The following is a 19702-nucleotide window of genomic DNA, read 5'->3' on the forward strand; positions in this document are numbered from 1 at the left end:
TTAGTTTGTCGTCCTCATCCTGTAAAATGATAATTAATATCAACTTGTAAAATCAAAATGGACCATAAAATATTTCCCCATCATTCGATATTGAAGTAAATGAAGAAATGAAGAAGTGTAAAGTAAATTAAACTGATAAAATGTAGAAGAACAGTCAAATGGACAAAGAAGTTTGTAAGTTACTTTACCATTGTTTGTATTTAGGGTTATTTCTTAATGAGTAATTAATTATGGAGCAATGAGGCTTAAAAATTAGTTTGTCGTCCCCATTCTGTAAAATTATAATTAATATCGAGTTGTAAAATCAAAATGAAACGTAAAATATTTCCCCATCATTTGATATTGAGGTAAATGAGGAAATGAAGATGTGTAAAATAAATTAAACTGATAAAAAGTAGAAGAACAATCAAATGGACAAAGAAGTTTGTAAATTATTTTACCATTGTTTGTATTTAGGGTTATTTCTTAATGAGTAATTAATTATGGAACAATGAGGCTTAAATATTAGTTTGTCGTCCTCATCCTGTAAAATGATAATTAATATCGACTTGTAAAATCAAAATGGACCATAAAATATTTCCCCATCATTCGATATTGAAGTAAATGAAGAAATGAAGAAGTGTAAAGTAAATTAAACTGATAAAATGTAGAAGAACAGTCAAATGGAGAAAGAAGTTTGTAAGTTACTTTACCATTGTTTGTATTTAGGGTTATTTCTTAATGAGTAATTAATTATGGAGCAATAAGGCTTAAAAATTAGTTTGTCGTCCTCATTCTGTAAAATGATAATTAATATCGAGTTGTAAAATATTTCCCCATCATTTGATATTGAGGTAAATGAGGAAATGAAGATGTGTAAAATAAATTAAACTGATAAAAAGTAGAAGAACAATCAAATGGACAAAGGAGTTTGTAAGTTATTTTACCATTGTTTGTATTTAAGGTTATTTCTTAATGAGTAATTAATTATGGGGCAATGAGAGTTAGAAATTAGTTTGTCGTCCTCATCCTGTAAAATGATAATTAATATCGACTTGTAAAATCAAAATGGACCATAAAATATTTCCCCATCATTCGATATTGAAGTAAATGAAGAAATGAAGAAGTGTAAAGTAAATTAAACTGATAAAATGTAGAAGAACAGTCAAATGGACAAAGAAGTTTGTAAGTTACTTTACCATTGTTTGTATTTAGGGTTATTTCTTAATGAGTAATTAATTATGGAACAATGAGGCTTAAATATTAGTTTGTCGTCCTCATCCTGTAAAATGATAATTAATATCGACTTGTAAAATCAAAATGGACCATAAAATATTTCCCCATCATTCGATATTGAAGTAAATGAAGAAATGAAGAAGTGTAAAGTAAATTAAACTGATAAAATGTAGAAGAACAGTCAAATGGACAAAGAAGTTTGTAAGTTACTTTACCATTGTTTGTATTTAGGGTTATTTCTTAATGAGTAATTAATTATGGAGCAAAGAGGTTTCGAAATTAGTCTGTCGTCCTCTTCCAGTAAAATGATAATTAATATCGACTTGTAAAATCAAAATGAATCATAAAATATTTCCCCCATCATTTGATAATGAGCAAAATGAGAAAATGAAGAAGTGTAAAATAAATTAAACTCTTAAAATGTAGAAGAACAGTCAAATGGACAAAGAAGTTTGTAAGTTACTTTACCATTGTTTGTATTTAGGGTTATTTCTTAATGAGTAATTAATTATGGAGCAAAGAGGTTTCGAAATTAGTCTGTTGTCCTCTTCCAGTAAAATGATAATTAATATCGACTTGTAAAATCAAAATGAATCATAAAATATTTCCCCCATCATTTGATAATGAGCAAAATGAGAAAATGAAGAAGTGTAAAATAAATTAAACTCTTAAAATGTAGAAGAACAATCAAATAGACAAAGAAGTTTGTAAGTTATTTTACCAATGTTTGTATTTAAGTTTACTTCTTAATGAGTAATTAATTATGGAACAATGAGGCTTAAATATTAGTTTGTCGTCCTCATCCTGTAAAATGATAATTAATATCGACTTGTAAAATCAAAATGGACCATAAAATATTTCCCCATCATTCGATATTGAAGTAAATGAAGAAATGAAGAAGTGTAAAGTGAATTAAACTGATAAAATGTAGAAGAACAGTCAAATGGACAAAGAAGTTTGTAAGTTACTTTACCATTGTTTGTATTTAGGGTTATTTCTTAATGAGTAATTAATTATGGAGCAATGAGGCTTAGAAATTAGTCTGTCGTCCTCTTCCTGTAAAATGATAATATTTACTTTTAAAATCAAAATGAAGATGGGGGAAGTATATTAAATTATATTATAATTTAATTAATTTTATAAGTTTATATCAGTTATTATTATAAATTTTACGTATCTAATAAAAATTAATAATAAAGAAAGGGAAGTTTATTGTTACTTTTTAATATTTAATCACCTAAAATTCATTTTATTTTTGATAAGTTACTCAAAACATTTCATTAAATAATAAAGTTGGAAAACAAGAAATTAAATTTTTTAATATTTAATAAATTTTGAATTTTTTCTTAAAATCCTTTGTATTTTTTTATTTTTTAAAACAATTTTAAGATTGGAAACAATTTTTTAAAAGATTAAAAATGGTTCACGATACCTTAAAACTGGTTTCAAATAGTGAAAAATCATGTTTACAATGCACAAAACAACAGACTTCCTGTAAATGATCAAAAGCTCTGGGCAAGATCGATGAGTTTCAGGATATTTCATGTTTCAAAAAATAAAGCAACAGTTCTCTTGAAAGCTAAACGTCTTCGAATAAACCAATTCCAATTTTCCTTTGAATCGACATATTATTATAAACAGTTCAATCAATGGTAAATCGAAAATATCCCAAGACATTTGCCTGCAGGTGTCACAACAACAAGATCTCTTTACTGTAGCAAAAATAATACTTTTTTCAACGCTAACAGTTCCTTCGCAACTCTAATAGAATATTGAGTGTGGTTCATTAAACTTTCATGAATCCTTAGGAAACATTCGTATTGCACAGACGTAACTGAAGATTATCACTGGTGTACACTGTTATAAGGGTATATTAGATTATCTACATAACATTTATTTTCATGTGTGGTTACACGGAAATGTATTATTCGGGTCAGGTAGAGTCAAATGTTCCAAGAAAGCTTCAGATGTGGTTATGAAATATTGAGGCGAGTTTTTTTACACGCCTGTTTACTCTATTTAGACTTCATAAATCGTACATTTAGATTTGCTTTGTCAACATTCGTGGAGAATAATAAGAATAAAGCTTTTTTGATTGATTGAGTCTCTTTATTTACTTTCAAAATGTTATTTTTATATTCGTTGTAACTTGGAAAGCTAATCTGTAGAAATTTGAGCTTTAAATAATAATGAAGAAAACCAATTAAAATCGTTAGTTAACGTTGTAAAAATAAGTGATTTATCAGGTATTTTTATATAAATATATTCAGACAATTTTGATAAGGTTTCAATTATTTTCAGGTGTACTAAAATTTCTATTGTCACGGACTTAAAACGCATAAAACTTATTCACCCCATTATTGTCGTGTACAGTGCAGATTTTTTATCGAAATTCATTGTGTTATACTCGACGGGAATATCGTGAAACCAGAAGAGATTTATGCGGTTAAATAATTGTTGTCAGTGAAAAAAAAAGGAAATTTTCAGCATTTTTCCATCAACGTTATGAATTACGATGAGAAATAGACGTTGAAAATAAATTTATTTGTCAATAACAAAAATACATTTGAATTCTGTCGTCTTCCTCTTTTCAGAATAACATTTAAGCCTTTAAATGTTGTTTAAAACTGACAGTGAATAAAAATACTTATTTAAATACATTAATTAAACTATATATTATTTATATTCGTTATTTGATCTTTTATACATATGCAAAATAAAATAAAAACAGTTTTAGTTTGTTTTGAAATGAAAGAGAATTTTTTAGCTCTTTTATTTAAACTAACTGTATTGAAATGTTTGTGTCTGATTTTTGAATTTTACACAAACAAAATCTCCATTTTTTTTTATATTAAAGAATTTTTTATGATAATCAACTCTCTTTTTTAATTTAATTAGAGTTTAAAGATTAAAGGAAATCATATAAATAATAATAATAATAATAATTATGTACATGATGAAATTATTTTTGTTTAAAAGCTGTTCCAATATTTAATTTAATTAAACCTCACAAATATAAAACTTATAACATATATTTAACAAGTTTGTTGATTAAAATTACAAGTTTGATAATTAATCACATGTATTAATTGATTAATTTCGTTCGTTAAAATGTAATGCATTTAATTAATTTGAATTTTACAGTTGTAACTGTAACGTCAGTTATGAAATAATATATTTATACTACAATATTTTTTTAAATTAAAATTATTGTTCCGAAAAATTGAAATTTTAACAAATACAATTGCCATAAAGAGTAAAACTGTAACTGCTGCAAAACCAAAAATTAATTATTTTAGTTTTTATTTAAAGTTCAAAAGGACGTTTCAATTTAGAATTTAATTTAACAACGGTTACATTGATTTTTATACTTTTATATTTGAATAAAATTTCACATAATGCATAATGTAATTCTATGATATAGGAAAGAAAAATGTGAAAATATACATAAATATGTTTAGACAAGAAATAAGATTTTGGACTCCTTTTGTCTTTGTTTGTTTGCATGGTTCAAGATTTTATACATAAAAAAAGGAATGTAAAACAAACCAACATATAAAAACAACTTGTAATCATATTTATGAAAATCTAATTTAATACTGATTATGTTTTTTAAAGATAAATGTGTTTACTTTGAATTTTTATGGTGAAAATGATAAGAACTGGATAAGGCCACCTAAGAAACTTTTATTGGACAATTTGGAGACGAGAAACATATATCATTGTAGAGTTTTTAAATTTGGTTTCACTACAATTCACATTCTTTAAAACTAAGATTAAAATTATACAAAATTGATTAATTATTGGTGATGATAAATCAATAGTTCTTACTAGGAATCTTCCACAAATTAATAAATATCTTTCACTAAAAGTTTTACTGTTTGATAATTAATATTATTATTAATGGATTAGCTAAATATAATGGAAATAATTTCTTACACATATATTGTATATCATTATTTAATATTTTAAATAGAAAATAAATTTCTAAATATTTTAATAAATATATATTTGAATTAATATTTTACATTTCTCAGATGAAAATAAACATAAGGTTATTATTAAACAAATTTTAAACATATATTTTAAATTATCAAAATTTTATGTAATATTTCAGCACAATAACGTTTTTAAATAACTAATTATTCGTGATAATAAATTAATAGATCTTGTTAGAAATTTTACACAAATTAATAAATATTTTTCTTTAAAATTTTAGAATTTTTTTTGATTATTATTAATGAATAAGCTAATTATAATGGAAATATTTTGTTACATATATAGATGTACCATATATCATTATCTAAAATCATTTAATTTAAATAAATAATACACAAACAAATGAAACTCAATTTATTTTAATTACAATTTAGTTATTTTATTTTACATATTTGTATTTAAAAGATATTATTGAAATTAATTTTAATGTAATATGGTTTTAATTTAAGAGAATTAGTTTAATTAGAAATCTCATTTATATATTCATTCATAGTATTTTAATAAACGTATGTAATTAATATTTAAATTCTATTTTATTGTTATTATAAATTCTACAATTTTCTACTTCGTAGTTATGAGGTGCATGTATTAAATTATGGTTTAAAATATTTGAGTTTTGTACTAATTCTCATTTTCATCTGAAATTAAACATCAAAATTCATTATAATATAAGTTAGTTTTGCTTTGTTATATTTACAATTAGGGGATAATTTTTTATTGTGTGGATAATATTGTATGTAGGTATTTTATAATTAATATGCTTTCATTTATTCAAAAAATTGTTAAACAAAATTAATTTTGATAAAACATTAATTAAATAAAAATTTATTTTTATATTTTTAATTTATTATATGATTATTTGTTAGTTGATATTTATTATTATTAAGTTATTAATATTTTCTGTGTTTAATGGTGACTTCAAAATTTATGAAAATCAAATAAAATTAAGAAACATATTATAATGTTAGATGAGATTTATAATAATAAAATATTTGTTGTAATAAAGTTTTAGTAGTGATGGTGTTAATATAAATTATCAACAATCAATCCTATATATGTTTAACAGAATAATCAAATAATTTTAATTGTTTTGGTTTAAGAAATATTTAAAATGATGGTGAATATACTAAAGTACTTTGACAATAAAATTAAATTACTTCAATACAATATCCATTTAAAATTAAATATTTATTTAAATTTCAATATTATATAATTTAGTTTTCAATTGTTATATTTACAATTAATATTTTATTAAATGTATATTTACATTTATTAAAAAAACTCTTAAATAAAATTAATTTTGAATTTTATATGTGTTTAACAAAAAATAAAAAATGTTTGTGATTTTAATAATAACGTCTAATTCAATTTAATATGAAGAAAGTACTTTATTAGTTAATTTATTATTTTAATTTAATCTAATACATTTTTGACTGATGATATTTAAGTTATTAATATCTTCTGTATTGAATGGTAAGTTAGAAAGTTATGAAAATTAAATAAAAATATGAAAAATATTATAATATTAGATGAGTTTTAAAAATACTGAAATATATGTTGTAATAAATTCTGAGGAATGATGGTGTTAATATAAATAATCAATAATCAATCCTACATAAGTTTAACAGAATAATCAAACAGTTTTAATATTTTTGGTTTAAATTTATTTAAAATTATGGTGAATGCACAAAGTGTTAATTTAATTGATTATAATGTAATAATTTTGTATTAAGTGTTTTTTAATTTTATGCTAATTCGAAAAAACGACAATGTTTCCAAAAATAATTATTTATTCAATTTAATTTATTATATATAAAAAATTGACATTAATTAATTGGAAATTTTTTATTTTTAATTTATTATTTAATTTAATTTAATATAATAATTTTAAGTATATTTTATTTTTAATTTTTTATTTTAATATATTGTAAAATTTTGCCAGGTGATATTTAAGTTATAATATTTTCTATATTTAATGGTAAGTTCAAAATTTAGGAAAGTCAAATAAAAGTAAAATAAATATTGTAATATTAGATAATATGGTGTTAATATAAATTATCCTATATAAGTTTAACAGAATAATCAAACACATTTAATTTTTTTAGATTAAGAAATAATAAATGATAAATAATAAAGTTATGAATATATTTTAAAAAAAAGTTTTAAATTAGTGAAAATCAAGTGAAAGTTGATTATATTATTGTTATTTAAAATAATCAATAATCTTCCTTAATTTATAGGTCCCACAAAAGTCTGAATTTATTTATAATAATGGTGAATGATTAAATGTGTGTATGATAATAAATTTATTAGAATATTAAACATATTTTTGACACCAAAATGGCACTACTAACATAATATTCATCTAAAATTTAAAATAATATAATTCTATATAAATAAGTGGATAATTTTTTATTTGATTTTTATATTTTTATTTCAAAAAACTTAAACGTTTGTAATTCTAAAAATAATTGTCATTCAATTTAATATTGAAATTGATATTATTTAATTGAAAATTTCTTTTTAATTTATTATATATTGTAAATTAACATAATAAATTTGTGACAGTTGTTAATTAAGTTATCAATATCTTCTATATTTAATATATATATATATATATATATATATATATATATATATATATATATATATATATATATTAATAATTAGTTAGTTTTCAAGTTTAATAGAATATTCAAAGAGGTTTTGCTCTTTAAATTTAGAGCTTAATTAGAGTTGTATCAAGAATTACAAAATAACATTTTAGGCAATTGTTTTATTTGAAATAATGGTGGATACGCCAATCCTATATTAGTTTTCGAGATTACCAGAATATCAAATACGTTTCTCTCATTTAGATGAAGGACCAATGGTATTAATAAATAAAAACTTTAATAAGCTTATTTGTGTAGTACAAAAATTATAGAAAACACAATAAAAAAATGACATTAAACAGACAAATTTAACAAAATATTCAGTTAATATTTGCTCTTTCAATTTAAAGAGACTAAAATACCAATTGTATTATTAAATTCAGAATTTTTAATAAGTTTAAATAGTGTTGTATAAGAAATAGAAAAAGATACTCTCCATTACTGCTTTGGATAACCCAAATGTCAAAATATCAAATCTATATAAACTATCAATTGTTTTTCCTACATTTTCTTAAATTTTGAATGCCAATTATTTTTGGAATCACAAATATTTTTTTATGTAAATTTACAACAATAATATTATAATTTTTAATATTATTATTATATTTTTAGATACTCTCCAAATGGGAAAAAGGAAATGAATACATTACTACTTTGAATATCTCAAATGTCACAATAATATCCAATATTTGATCCAAAAAATCGTTTGATATTCATTCATTGAATCACTTTTAAACAAATTAATATTTTCATTTTATGTGATTCATTACTATGTCAATATTTATCTTATACAAAAAAACAAATTAATTAAAAAAATTCTGCTTAATATATTATTATTAATACATATTGCACAAGTAAAAAAAATACATAAAGAATATGAATTTATATGTACATTTCCTATCCAAATATGATAATAAATAAAAATAATAAATAAATAATTTTTTTAATAAATAATAAACTTAATTATAATTATTAATTAATTAAGTTAATATAATTTATTGGAAACTTGGAACAACAAAAAAGAAAACTACTGAATCAAGTCCGATAAATAATTTAGAAGGAAAGATATTTTTTAAATAATTTGTACAATAAATATAACCAATTAAAAAATGTTTAATTACCTGATATTCAAGTAGAGCGCCGTGGCCACTCTCGATTTACGATCTGCGCCCGTCGCACACACGTCTCCCAGGTGGTCACGTCGTCGGCGCGTCGTCGTGCACCGGCCGCCCTCCAGTGCGCTACTAGAAAGTTTCGCGGCGAAGTTGACGAGGCGCCAAGTTTTAGGCGCCGCGATGGCCGATCGCGCGCACCCCAAACACCGCACCGCGAACGACTGCGACGGCCGGTCCGTCCCCCCGACGCACGTGTTTTCCGCCCGACGTCGAAGAAGCGGCCGTCGTTGCAGCGACGATGTTTTTCCCGATCCGTCGAGGATTGATATACAGTTTGTTATTGTTACAGACGAAGTTGATTCGGCGGGGAGGTTTCCTAGTTTGCTGCCAGTTTTGGAAGTTTAAAATTATGACGGGTGCGGGTCGTAAACTTAATAAGAAGACTTTATCAACGGAACCGCAGGAATCGAACTTTCATATTTTCATATTTCATATCTAGCATATAATAAAAATATTCTTGATGTAAATATTATCTAAAATCGGGTGTATACATATAAAAATGAGGAAACAAATTGCAAAAATAATATTATTATTTAAAATAATAGTGGTGCCCAAATTTTAAATTAGTTTTCAAGTTTAATAGAATATTCAAAGAGGTTTTGCTCTTTCAGTTTAACAGTTCTCAAATACCAATCCATTAATAAATAAAATATTCAATTGACATACTTGTGTTGTATAAAATTTAGAAAAACAGTCAATCAAATAATAACAATAGTCACAATAAAAAATGTCTATAATCTTATATAAGTTTTTAAGTGTTCAGTTAATATTTGCCTTTTCCGTTTAAAAAGACTAAAAATACCAATATTGTTATTAAATTTAGAATATTTAATAAGCTTAATTAGTGTTGTATTAAAATAGAAAAATATTACAAAATAACATTTTAGGCAATTAATGTCTTATATGAAATAATGGTGATGAGTAAATTCTATATTGGTTTTCGAGATTAACAGAATATCAAATAGGATTCACCCATTTAGATTAAGAAGCAATGGCATTAATAAATAATAACTTTAATAAGCTTATTTGGGTTTTATAAAGATTATAAAAAGGACAATAAAAAAATGACAATTAACAGACAAATTTAACAAAATATTCAGTTCATATTTGCTCTTTCAATTTAAAAACACTAAAATACCAATTTTGTTATTAAATTTAGAATATTTAATAAGCTTAATTAGTGTTGTATTAAAATAGAAAAATATTTCAAAATAACATTTTAGGCAAATAATGTTTTATTTGAAATAATGGTGATGAGTAAATTCTATATTGGTTTTCGAGATTAACAGAATATCAAATAGGATTCACCCATTTAGATTAAGAAGCAATGGCATTAATAAATAATAACTTTAATAAGCTTATTTGGGTTTTATAAAGATTATAAAAAGGACAATAAAAAAATGACAATTAACAGACAAATTTAACAAAATATTCAGTTCATATTTGCTCTTTCAATTTAAAAACACTAAAATACCAATTTTGTTATTAAATTTAGAATATTTAATAAGCTTAATTAGTGTTGTATTAAAATAGAAAAATATTACAAAATAACATTTTAGGCAATTAATGTTTTATTTGAAATAATGGTGATGAGTAAATTCTATATTGGTTTTCGAGATTAACAGAATATCAAATAGGCTTCACCCATTTAGATTAAGAAGCAATGGCTTTAATAAATAATAACTTTAATAAGCTTATTTGGGTTCTAAAAAGATTATAAAAAGCACAATAAAAAAAATGACAATTAACAGACAAATTTAACAAAATATTCAGTTAATATTTGCTCTTTCAATTTAAAAAGACTAAAATACCAATTTTATTATTAAATTTAGAATATTTAATAAGCTTAATTAGTGTTGTATTAAAATAGAAAAATATTACAAAATAACATTTTAGGCAATTAATGATTTATTTGAAATAATGGTGATAAGTAAATTCTGTATTAGTTTTCGAGATAAATAAAAACTTTAATAAGGTTATTTGGGATCTATAAAGATTATAAAAAGTACAATAAAAAAATGACAATTAACAGACAAATTTAACAAAATGTTCAGTTAACATTTACTCTTTCAATTTGAAAAGACTAAAATATCAATTGTATTAATAAATTTAGAATTTTTAATAAGTTTAAATAGTGTTGTATAAGAAATAGAAAAAGAATTATAACAACATTTTAGGCAGTGAATGTCTTATTTAAAATAATGGTGGATGCACAAATCCCATATTAGTTTTCAAGTTTAACAGAATATATCTTTCACTTATCCAATTTAAGGATTCTAAAATACCAATGCTATTAATAAATGAAATTCTTAATAAGTGTGTTGTATAAAGATTATAAAAATAACACAATAAAAAATAATATTAAACTTATATTAATTTTCAAGTTTAAGAGACTGATCAGTTAATATTTGCTCTTTCAGCTTAAAAATACTAAAATATTAATTATTTTATTAAATTTAGAATGTTTAATAAGCTTAATTAGTGTTGTATACAAATAGAAAAAAATTTCAAAATAACATTTAAGGCAAATAATGTTTTACTTGAAATAATGGCGATGAGTAAATTCTATATTAGTTTTCGAGATTAACAGAATATTAAATAAGATTCACCCATTTAGATTAAGAAGCAATGGTATTAATAAATAATAACTTTAATAAGCTTATTTGGGTTCTATAAAGATTATAAAAAGCACAATAAAAAAATGACAATTAACAGACAAATTTAACAAAATATTCAGGTAACATTTGTTCTTTCAATTTAAAAAGACTAAAATATCAATTGTATTTATAAATTTAGAATTTTTATTCTTTTAAATAGTGTTGTATAAGATTATAAAAACAACACAATATTTTTATTTTTTATGACAATAAACTTATATTAGTTTTCAAGTTTAACAGACTAATCAGTTAATATTTGCTCACTCAGTTTAAAAATAATAAAATACTAAATAGTTTATTAAATTTAGAATGTTTTTTAGAATTTTAAGATTCTAAAACACCAATATATTTTTTATAGTATTTTAAAGGTTACTTTACTGATTAATTAAAAAAAATTAAATAGTACCTGTCAAAAATGAATAAACGAATAAATTACTTTTAATATAATCAACTTATTCTTAGAATTCGTTTAATAGTAATTAATTATTAGATTTGTGGCGCTTTCGCAATTTTTAACAAAAGTTATAAAAATGGTGGATTTGAAAAAACTTAATTAAAATATTCAAATGAATTAGGATAAGGTATTTGAAAGCATAAAATTAATTGTCTTTTGGATGTAGTTGTAATTATATAATTTGTTTGCACATTCACGATGTTTAAACATTTATTAAACATCAAAATCATATTTTTTATAGTATTTTCGAGGTTACTTTACTGATTAATTGAAAAAAATTAAACAGTACCTGTAAAAAATAGATCTAACAGTGGATAAAATAAATTACTTTTAATATAATCAAGTTATTCTTAGAATTTGTTTAATAGTAATTAATTGTCAGATTTGTGGCGCATTCGCCATTTTTAACAACAGTTGTAAAAATGGTGGATGCGAAATAAAAAACTTAATTAAAATATTCAAATGAATTAGGATGAGATATTTGAACACATAAAATTAATTGTCTTTTGGATGTAATTGTAATTATATAATTTGTTTGCGCATTCACGATGTTTAAACATTTATTAAGCATCAAAGTCATATTTTTTAAAGTATTTTAGAGGTTACTTTACTGATTAATTAAAAAAATTTAAATAGTACCTGTTAAAAATGGGTTTAACAGTGGATAAAATAAATTACTTTTAATATGATTAACTCATTCTTAGAATTTGTTTAATAATAATTAATTACATATTGGATTGGTTACGAAGAATACGAAACAACATTTTGGGCAGGTGTCTTATTTGAAATAATGGTGTATGCGTACACCATTTATTAGTTTTCAAGAATAACAGAATATCAAATAGGTTTCACTCATTCAATTTAAAGACTCTAAAATACCAATGCTATTAATAAATAAATTCTTTAATAAGCTTACTTGTGTTCTATGAACATTAAAAAAAGACAATAGAAGAATGATAATAAACTTATATTAGTTTTCAAGTTTCCAGGGAATAATTTGTTAACATTTGCTCTTAACATAAGAGAGGTCTGATTAAATTATCCATCCATATCAGTTTTTAGAATATTAGTGTAGTGTTAAATTTGTAGCTTTTAATATCTATAACATTAGTTAAATATAAACTATGTATAGTGTATAATATGTTACAACCTAATAAAATTGAACTGTAATTTGATCACCATAGTAGCTGTTAAACTCTGTTAAGTTTACTATAGTAACACGTATCGTATTCGCTTATAATTATTTTACAATTAGCTTAAGTTTTGCAATCTTTTGTTTGTCTTCTATTAACTTGTGTATAGACGAGGTCCAATTACATTACAACCATTAAACTGCACAACACAACTTCGCCTCCATGTCTTGAACACGCACCACTAGTCTTGGGGTATCAATGCACTTTCACTGAACTATCAAATTGATTTAACCACTTAACAATAAAAAATAATTCCCTTTTTAAATTTATAATTCGTCACTTCATAAATTTGAAAAAAATATAAAGTTACAAATAAATATTTTAATTTGTTTGTGTGCTTAAGATAAGATAATCAATGAGAATTAATAAGTCTATCAGACCAAGTAATAATTTATAGCTTGAAACTTTCGGGTTTTCTCTATTAAAAGCGAAAAAAAAAAAAAACAAATAGCAGTTAGTTGATTAATGGTTTATGAAAATGAATTAGATATGACCCTAATTTTGTGCCAAACTTACCCATTCTAGAAAATTTCCGAATAGGAGAGTCACGTCAATATGTTAATAAATTATATCGAGAAGAAAAAACACCATTAAAAAAGAAAATATTACGCAATAAAGAATAAATGAAAATTAATGGTTATATCGAGGTACAGACATAATTTTAAAATAAAGTATTTTCGTGAAAACTGCAATTAATGATATTTTAATTATGGCTATTTTTAAGTTTTTCTAAAGGACATCAATCATGGTGTCGTTGCTAATTAACCGTAATAAACATGTTCTTTGTATCAAGTTATAAATCCATCTGAAAATTTAGTCAAAAATTGTTCGAGAAACATTTTTTTTTAAATAAACGTACGTTATAAATTCCCATTTCCTACAAGATTCATTGTTATTTTAAACATATTTATGAAAATGCGAAAAAACATCGTTATAGCCGAAATTGAATCTGCCGATCGAAAGTTATCAAACGTGAGGGGAATGCCGAGTGTTATGGTATTAAATGTTTTCACACGCCCTCGAAGATTTTATTCTAAATAATGCAGTAACATACGTTTGGCAGTAAACTTGCAGCTTTATTTCTGTAATTTTACAGAAAGTTCTTCCGGAGATTACAAAAGATTTTCGTATATTTTACACTTCATTTCTTGATACTCGGCGCTTTGTAACTTAAATCTCCTACGTTATTTCCTGCACACAATTTCCTTATACGAATGTATGTAACGTTTATAATTTTTTTTTATTTTTTTAAAATACATTTGAATAACATTTGTTCTTCTTGTGAAACTTTTGTTATTTTTTACTTCTTTCTAGTTTATAATAAGTCTATTATGATTAATAAATCAAGTTCAAAATCTGTTGTTTTAAGTTAATATTAAATGAGTTAACAAACAATTTTTATTTATGCTTCAATTATCAAATATAGTGTAAATACCAATTTTAAAATGGAGATAAGCTGACACAGACCATATTAAAAATATGTGTGCATAATCGTGGTAAAGCCGATTATCAACCAACAACACGTATGTGCACTCCATTCATCAATAGTACAAAATAATTTATTCTAGTAATCTACTTCAAAATCTTTTTGTAAAAAAAACTGATTCAATCTGTGAAGTAGAGCTTAATACCTTTCATGATAAACCTACTCAAAATTTTTTAGTTCAAATAGGCCCAATTTGTTTATTTAATAAATTATGAATAATCAGTATTTAAAAGCATAAACATTGGTAATTTCATATTTCCCAGTTCATGCTTCACAATTTACAATTTATATTTCCTAATTGATCATTTACAATTTACAATTGACAATTTACGATTACATAATTTAGAATCTATAATTTATAGTTTATCAGTAACAACTTACAATTTACAATTCTAAATTTACAATTCATAGTTTTATTATTTATAAATTATATATGTCAATTTACCGTTCACAATTTATGATTCATCACCTGATAATTTACAATTCAAAATTTAATATTCACAATTTACGTCCTACAGTTTAATTTTGAAATTTATAATTCACAATAATTATGTAATTCACAATTTACCATTTACAATTTATAATTCACAGTTTATAATTCACAATTTACATTTTACAATTCACTATTTTTAATTCACAATTTATTCCCATAATTTAAATTCACAATAAAAAATTTATAATTCACAGTTTATCGGTGACAATTCACAATTTACATTCATAATTTTCAATTCAGAATTTACAATTCGTAATATACAATTCATAATTTATAATTATGATTCACAACTTACAACTAACAATTCACAATTTAAATTTACATTTTACTGTATATAATTCACAATTATATATAGTAATATGTAATATATTTGCGATTACACAATTTAAAATCTATAATTCATAATTTACTGTTCACAATTTGTGATTTACAACTTACAATTCAAACTTTTTAATTTTCAAATTCATAATTTATAATTTTCAGACAACGAATTTACGAATCACAATTTACAATTCAGAAATTATAATTTAAAATCCACAACTTATTTTTGCAACTTATATATAACTCACAATAATTGTGTATAAATTATTTATTATTCACAACTTACCATTCACAATTTATATTTCACAATTTACAAATGACAATTTACGATTTCACAATTTAGAATCTATAATTAATAATTTACAATTTACAATGCAGAATTTATAATTTATAACTCTTTTTAATTTATAATGCATAAATTTATTATTCATAACTTGATAATTTACAATTCACAATTTACCATCCACAATTTAGTTTTACAATTTATAATTCACAATAATTGTGTATAAATTATTACATTTTATAATTTACAATTCACTATTTTTAATTTACAATTTATAATCCACAATTTAAATTCACAATATACAATTTATAATTCATAATTTATCGTTAACAATTCACAATTCATAATTTATATTCATAATTTTCAATTCACAATTTACAATTCAGAATTTACAATTCGTAATTTACAATTTAGGATTCACAATTTACAATTAATAATTCACAATTTTAATTTAAATTTTACTGTATATAATCCACAATTTATCATTCACAATTTACGATCTACAATTTACGATTACATGTGATTTAAAGTTTACAATTCAGACTTTTTAATTTACAATTCATAAATTACATTTCATAATTTATAATTTTTAAATTACAATTCTCAATTTACCATAATTTGATAATTTGCAAATTACAATTTACAATTCAGAATGTATAATTTACAATCCACAATTAATTTTTATAATTAATAACTCACAATAATTTGGTATAAATTATTTATAATTCCCAACTTATAATTCAAAATTTATATTTCACAATTCACAATTTACAAATGACAATGTACGATTTCACAATTTAGAATCTATAATTAATAATTTACATTTAACAATTTACAATGCAGAAATTTTTAACAATAAATTACAATTCATAATTTATAATACCATTCACAATTTATGATTCATAACTTGATAATTTACAATTCATAATTTAAAATCTACAATTTAGTTTTACAATTTATGCATCATCAATTATAATTCACAATAATTGTATATAAATTATTTATGTTTCACAATTTATAATTCACAACTTACAATTCACAATTTAAAATTTAAAATTCACTATTTATAATTCACCATTTACATTTATCGTTCATAATTTATAATTTATAATTTATCTGCATAATTTTCTATTCACAATTTGTGATTCACAACTTACAAGTCAGAATTTATTATTTACAATTCATAATTTACATATCTTAAATTACAATTCTCAATTATAATTTATTATAATAATTTGATAATTTACAATTCACAATTTCCAATTCACAATTTACAATTTAAAATTTACAATTTACAATTCAGAATTCACAATAATAGTGAATAAATTATTTACAATTCACTAATTATATTCATAATTTTCATATGACAATTTACAATTTTCAATTCAAAATTTAAATTCTCAATTAACAAATAACGATTTGTAATTTTCAATATATATGTGATATTTAATTTGTTATTATTATTTTTAGTATTAAATATTAGCACCTATTTATTGACTATAAACTTTATATTGTTATTCTTATGAATAAATATAAATATATAGAATAAATGTTTGAGAACTTCTGTCTAAACTCCACATAGTTCAGCAAGCCTCTCACAGATGACGCCACCAATATTAAATCCGGCAAACTCCCCGGAGACCGGAAAGTTCGTTGAAATTTAAACCAACCACCTGATGAGTTTCGTGTTACCGAACAATTTTCGGTCTGGAACTGTCTTGACATTTTGTTACCTCTCTGTTTTAGCTTTCAACTTACAGATTTAATAATAAACTTTCGACGTCCCAATTTGCAACATAAATGCCCTATTATTGGGTCTACAGATTTACAATATGTATTTTGTTTAGGGGCTCTTTAATGAAATGTCAAATTAAAACTGACTAAATGAGATAAGACATTTTTTTCATTCATTCTCAGATTAACTTTTACTATATATTATATTATTTATTTATTATTAATATAATTAATTCTTACATATTATATATAAATATATAATATGAGAAAAAACAATTTTTGAATTTTATATATGAGGGGTTGTATTTCCTTAAGGAGATCTAACCCTTAAACTAAATTTGGATACTTCGATTTTACCTTTTGTTGTTTTGATAAAAGTAATTGTCTGATTATATAGTTTAGACATTTTATCACACATTAATTATGTTGTGATACACATAAACATATAAATTATATATACTGAAACAAACAATTAATAAAAGAATTTAAACATACAAATGACGATGGATAAAATGCAGCAAAACATTTTATATTAAGGGCATTAAATTAAGAGAAACTTCCGTATTATTAATGAAATAAATGAAGTTGGTTTTATAAAGAGCTTTTTCTGCATTTCAAATCCCATAAATTATTTGGTACAATTCCGCTTTTGATGGTTATTATGTTGTATTGTACTTCAAATGCACCATGACTCGAATATACCCTAATTAGATATAATTTAGTGGAGTTGTGGGGATTTTGAGAATGTGACAGAGATAAATAGGTCGTTTTAGTTTGGGGGTACATTTCCTCTGATATTGCATTTGCAATTTCTGGTTTATTAGATAGTAAGTTTAAGGGTACAGATAAAACAGCAATAATGCCTTATTTAGTGCTTTGATACGGTTTTCGATTATTGCTGTAATCGTAAACAATAAATGCCGATTACAATGAACACAAATACAAATAATAATCAGCGTTTAGCAAATTTTGTGTGTTCTGTTCATTCGGCAAACTTCAAAAGAAGAATGAATTGAGATTGTGAACCTGTTTGGTACAGCCAATTAAAAATTTGAAACCCATTCATTGGAATTAGTTATTTAGTACATGTTGTTATTTAATGTTAATTAAAATGTAGTGGTGATAAACTATTGTCTATTTAATTAGAGGCCCCAACTCGGCTCGTCACTGGTTACCACTAATTTTATAAACGGCTTCCAAGAAGCCATTGAGAGTTCTCTGGCCACCAAGAGAGTAGATAAGGGCGGGAGATATTTCCTAAATTCCCTTTTCACACCTTGCATTCTCAGAATATTCGTCTCGACCCATTTTCGGTCTTATGACTCAAGAAGTCATTAGTTAACTCCTTTATAAGCTATTTCGGAGGCCATTCCGCACTTTAATTACGCATCGGACTTAATTTACAGTACAGTGCTGAAAATAATTCAATTGTTTAAGTTTTTGAATTAAAATTAAAATTGTCTCGTTAAGTGGAGCTTTATGGCTAATTGGTGATATTATTTTCAGCTACGGCAATAAAATGAAAATAAATTTTCAATTTTTACATGCAATTTCACGCTCTTAATCGTTTTGCACCGTAAAATTTGAATTACCCTTTGTTTTAACTGGACAACTTATTTTTAATTATATGTAGTTATTCATACACTTAAACTTTATTATTATTTTAATTAAAATTTTTAACTACCCAGCTCACTATTTTAAGAACGTTCGTCAAATCATTACATTTAAAAACAATTTAAGCGATTAGAATCAGTAAAATATTTAAATTTGCAGACATTATTTCATGTTTTATTTAAAGGAATGGAATTTGCTTAAAAATCCATTCCCAGAATACATTAACGAAAAGTTCGTGTAATTAAAGTGAGTCCTGTAAAAGATTTCGGTTTAGAGAGTTCTACTTTAAACACTTTGGTTATTAGATTATTTACATTAACATTAAATTTAAACATAGATTTTTGTTTTATGAATGCAAAACATATTTTTATTTAAAACTGTAATAAGTCAAATTTAATATGATTTCATAAATAGTTATTCTAAA

The 19702-nt window shown here is 23.1% G+C and overlaps 1 protein-coding gene across 7 annotated transcripts in view; it reads right to left on the reverse strand.

The window, feature by feature from the left end:
• Nucleotides 1–19702, reverse strand: part of LOC109596226 (glutamate receptor ionotropic, kainate 2) — a 147185-nt gene that overhangs the window by 76257 nt on the left and 51226 nt on the right. The window contains exon 1 of one of the 7 annotated variants that reach the window (XM_049963263.1): nucleotides 8990–9120. The exons of the other annotated variants lie outside the window; for them this stretch is intronic. The gene's annotated coding sequence lies outside the window, so the exon portion shown is untranslated. Of the gene's footprint in view, nucleotides 1–8989; nucleotides 9121–19702 lie in introns of those variants that run through there. 7 annotated transcript variants of the gene reach the window in all.

Source organism: Aethina tumida, chromosome 2 (genome assembly GCF_024364675.1).
Source record: "Aethina tumida isolate Nest 87 chromosome 2, icAetTumi1.1, whole genome shotgun sequence".
Taxonomy (NCBI): domain Eukaryota; kingdom Metazoa; phylum Arthropoda; class Insecta; order Coleoptera; family Nitidulidae; genus Aethina; species Aethina tumida.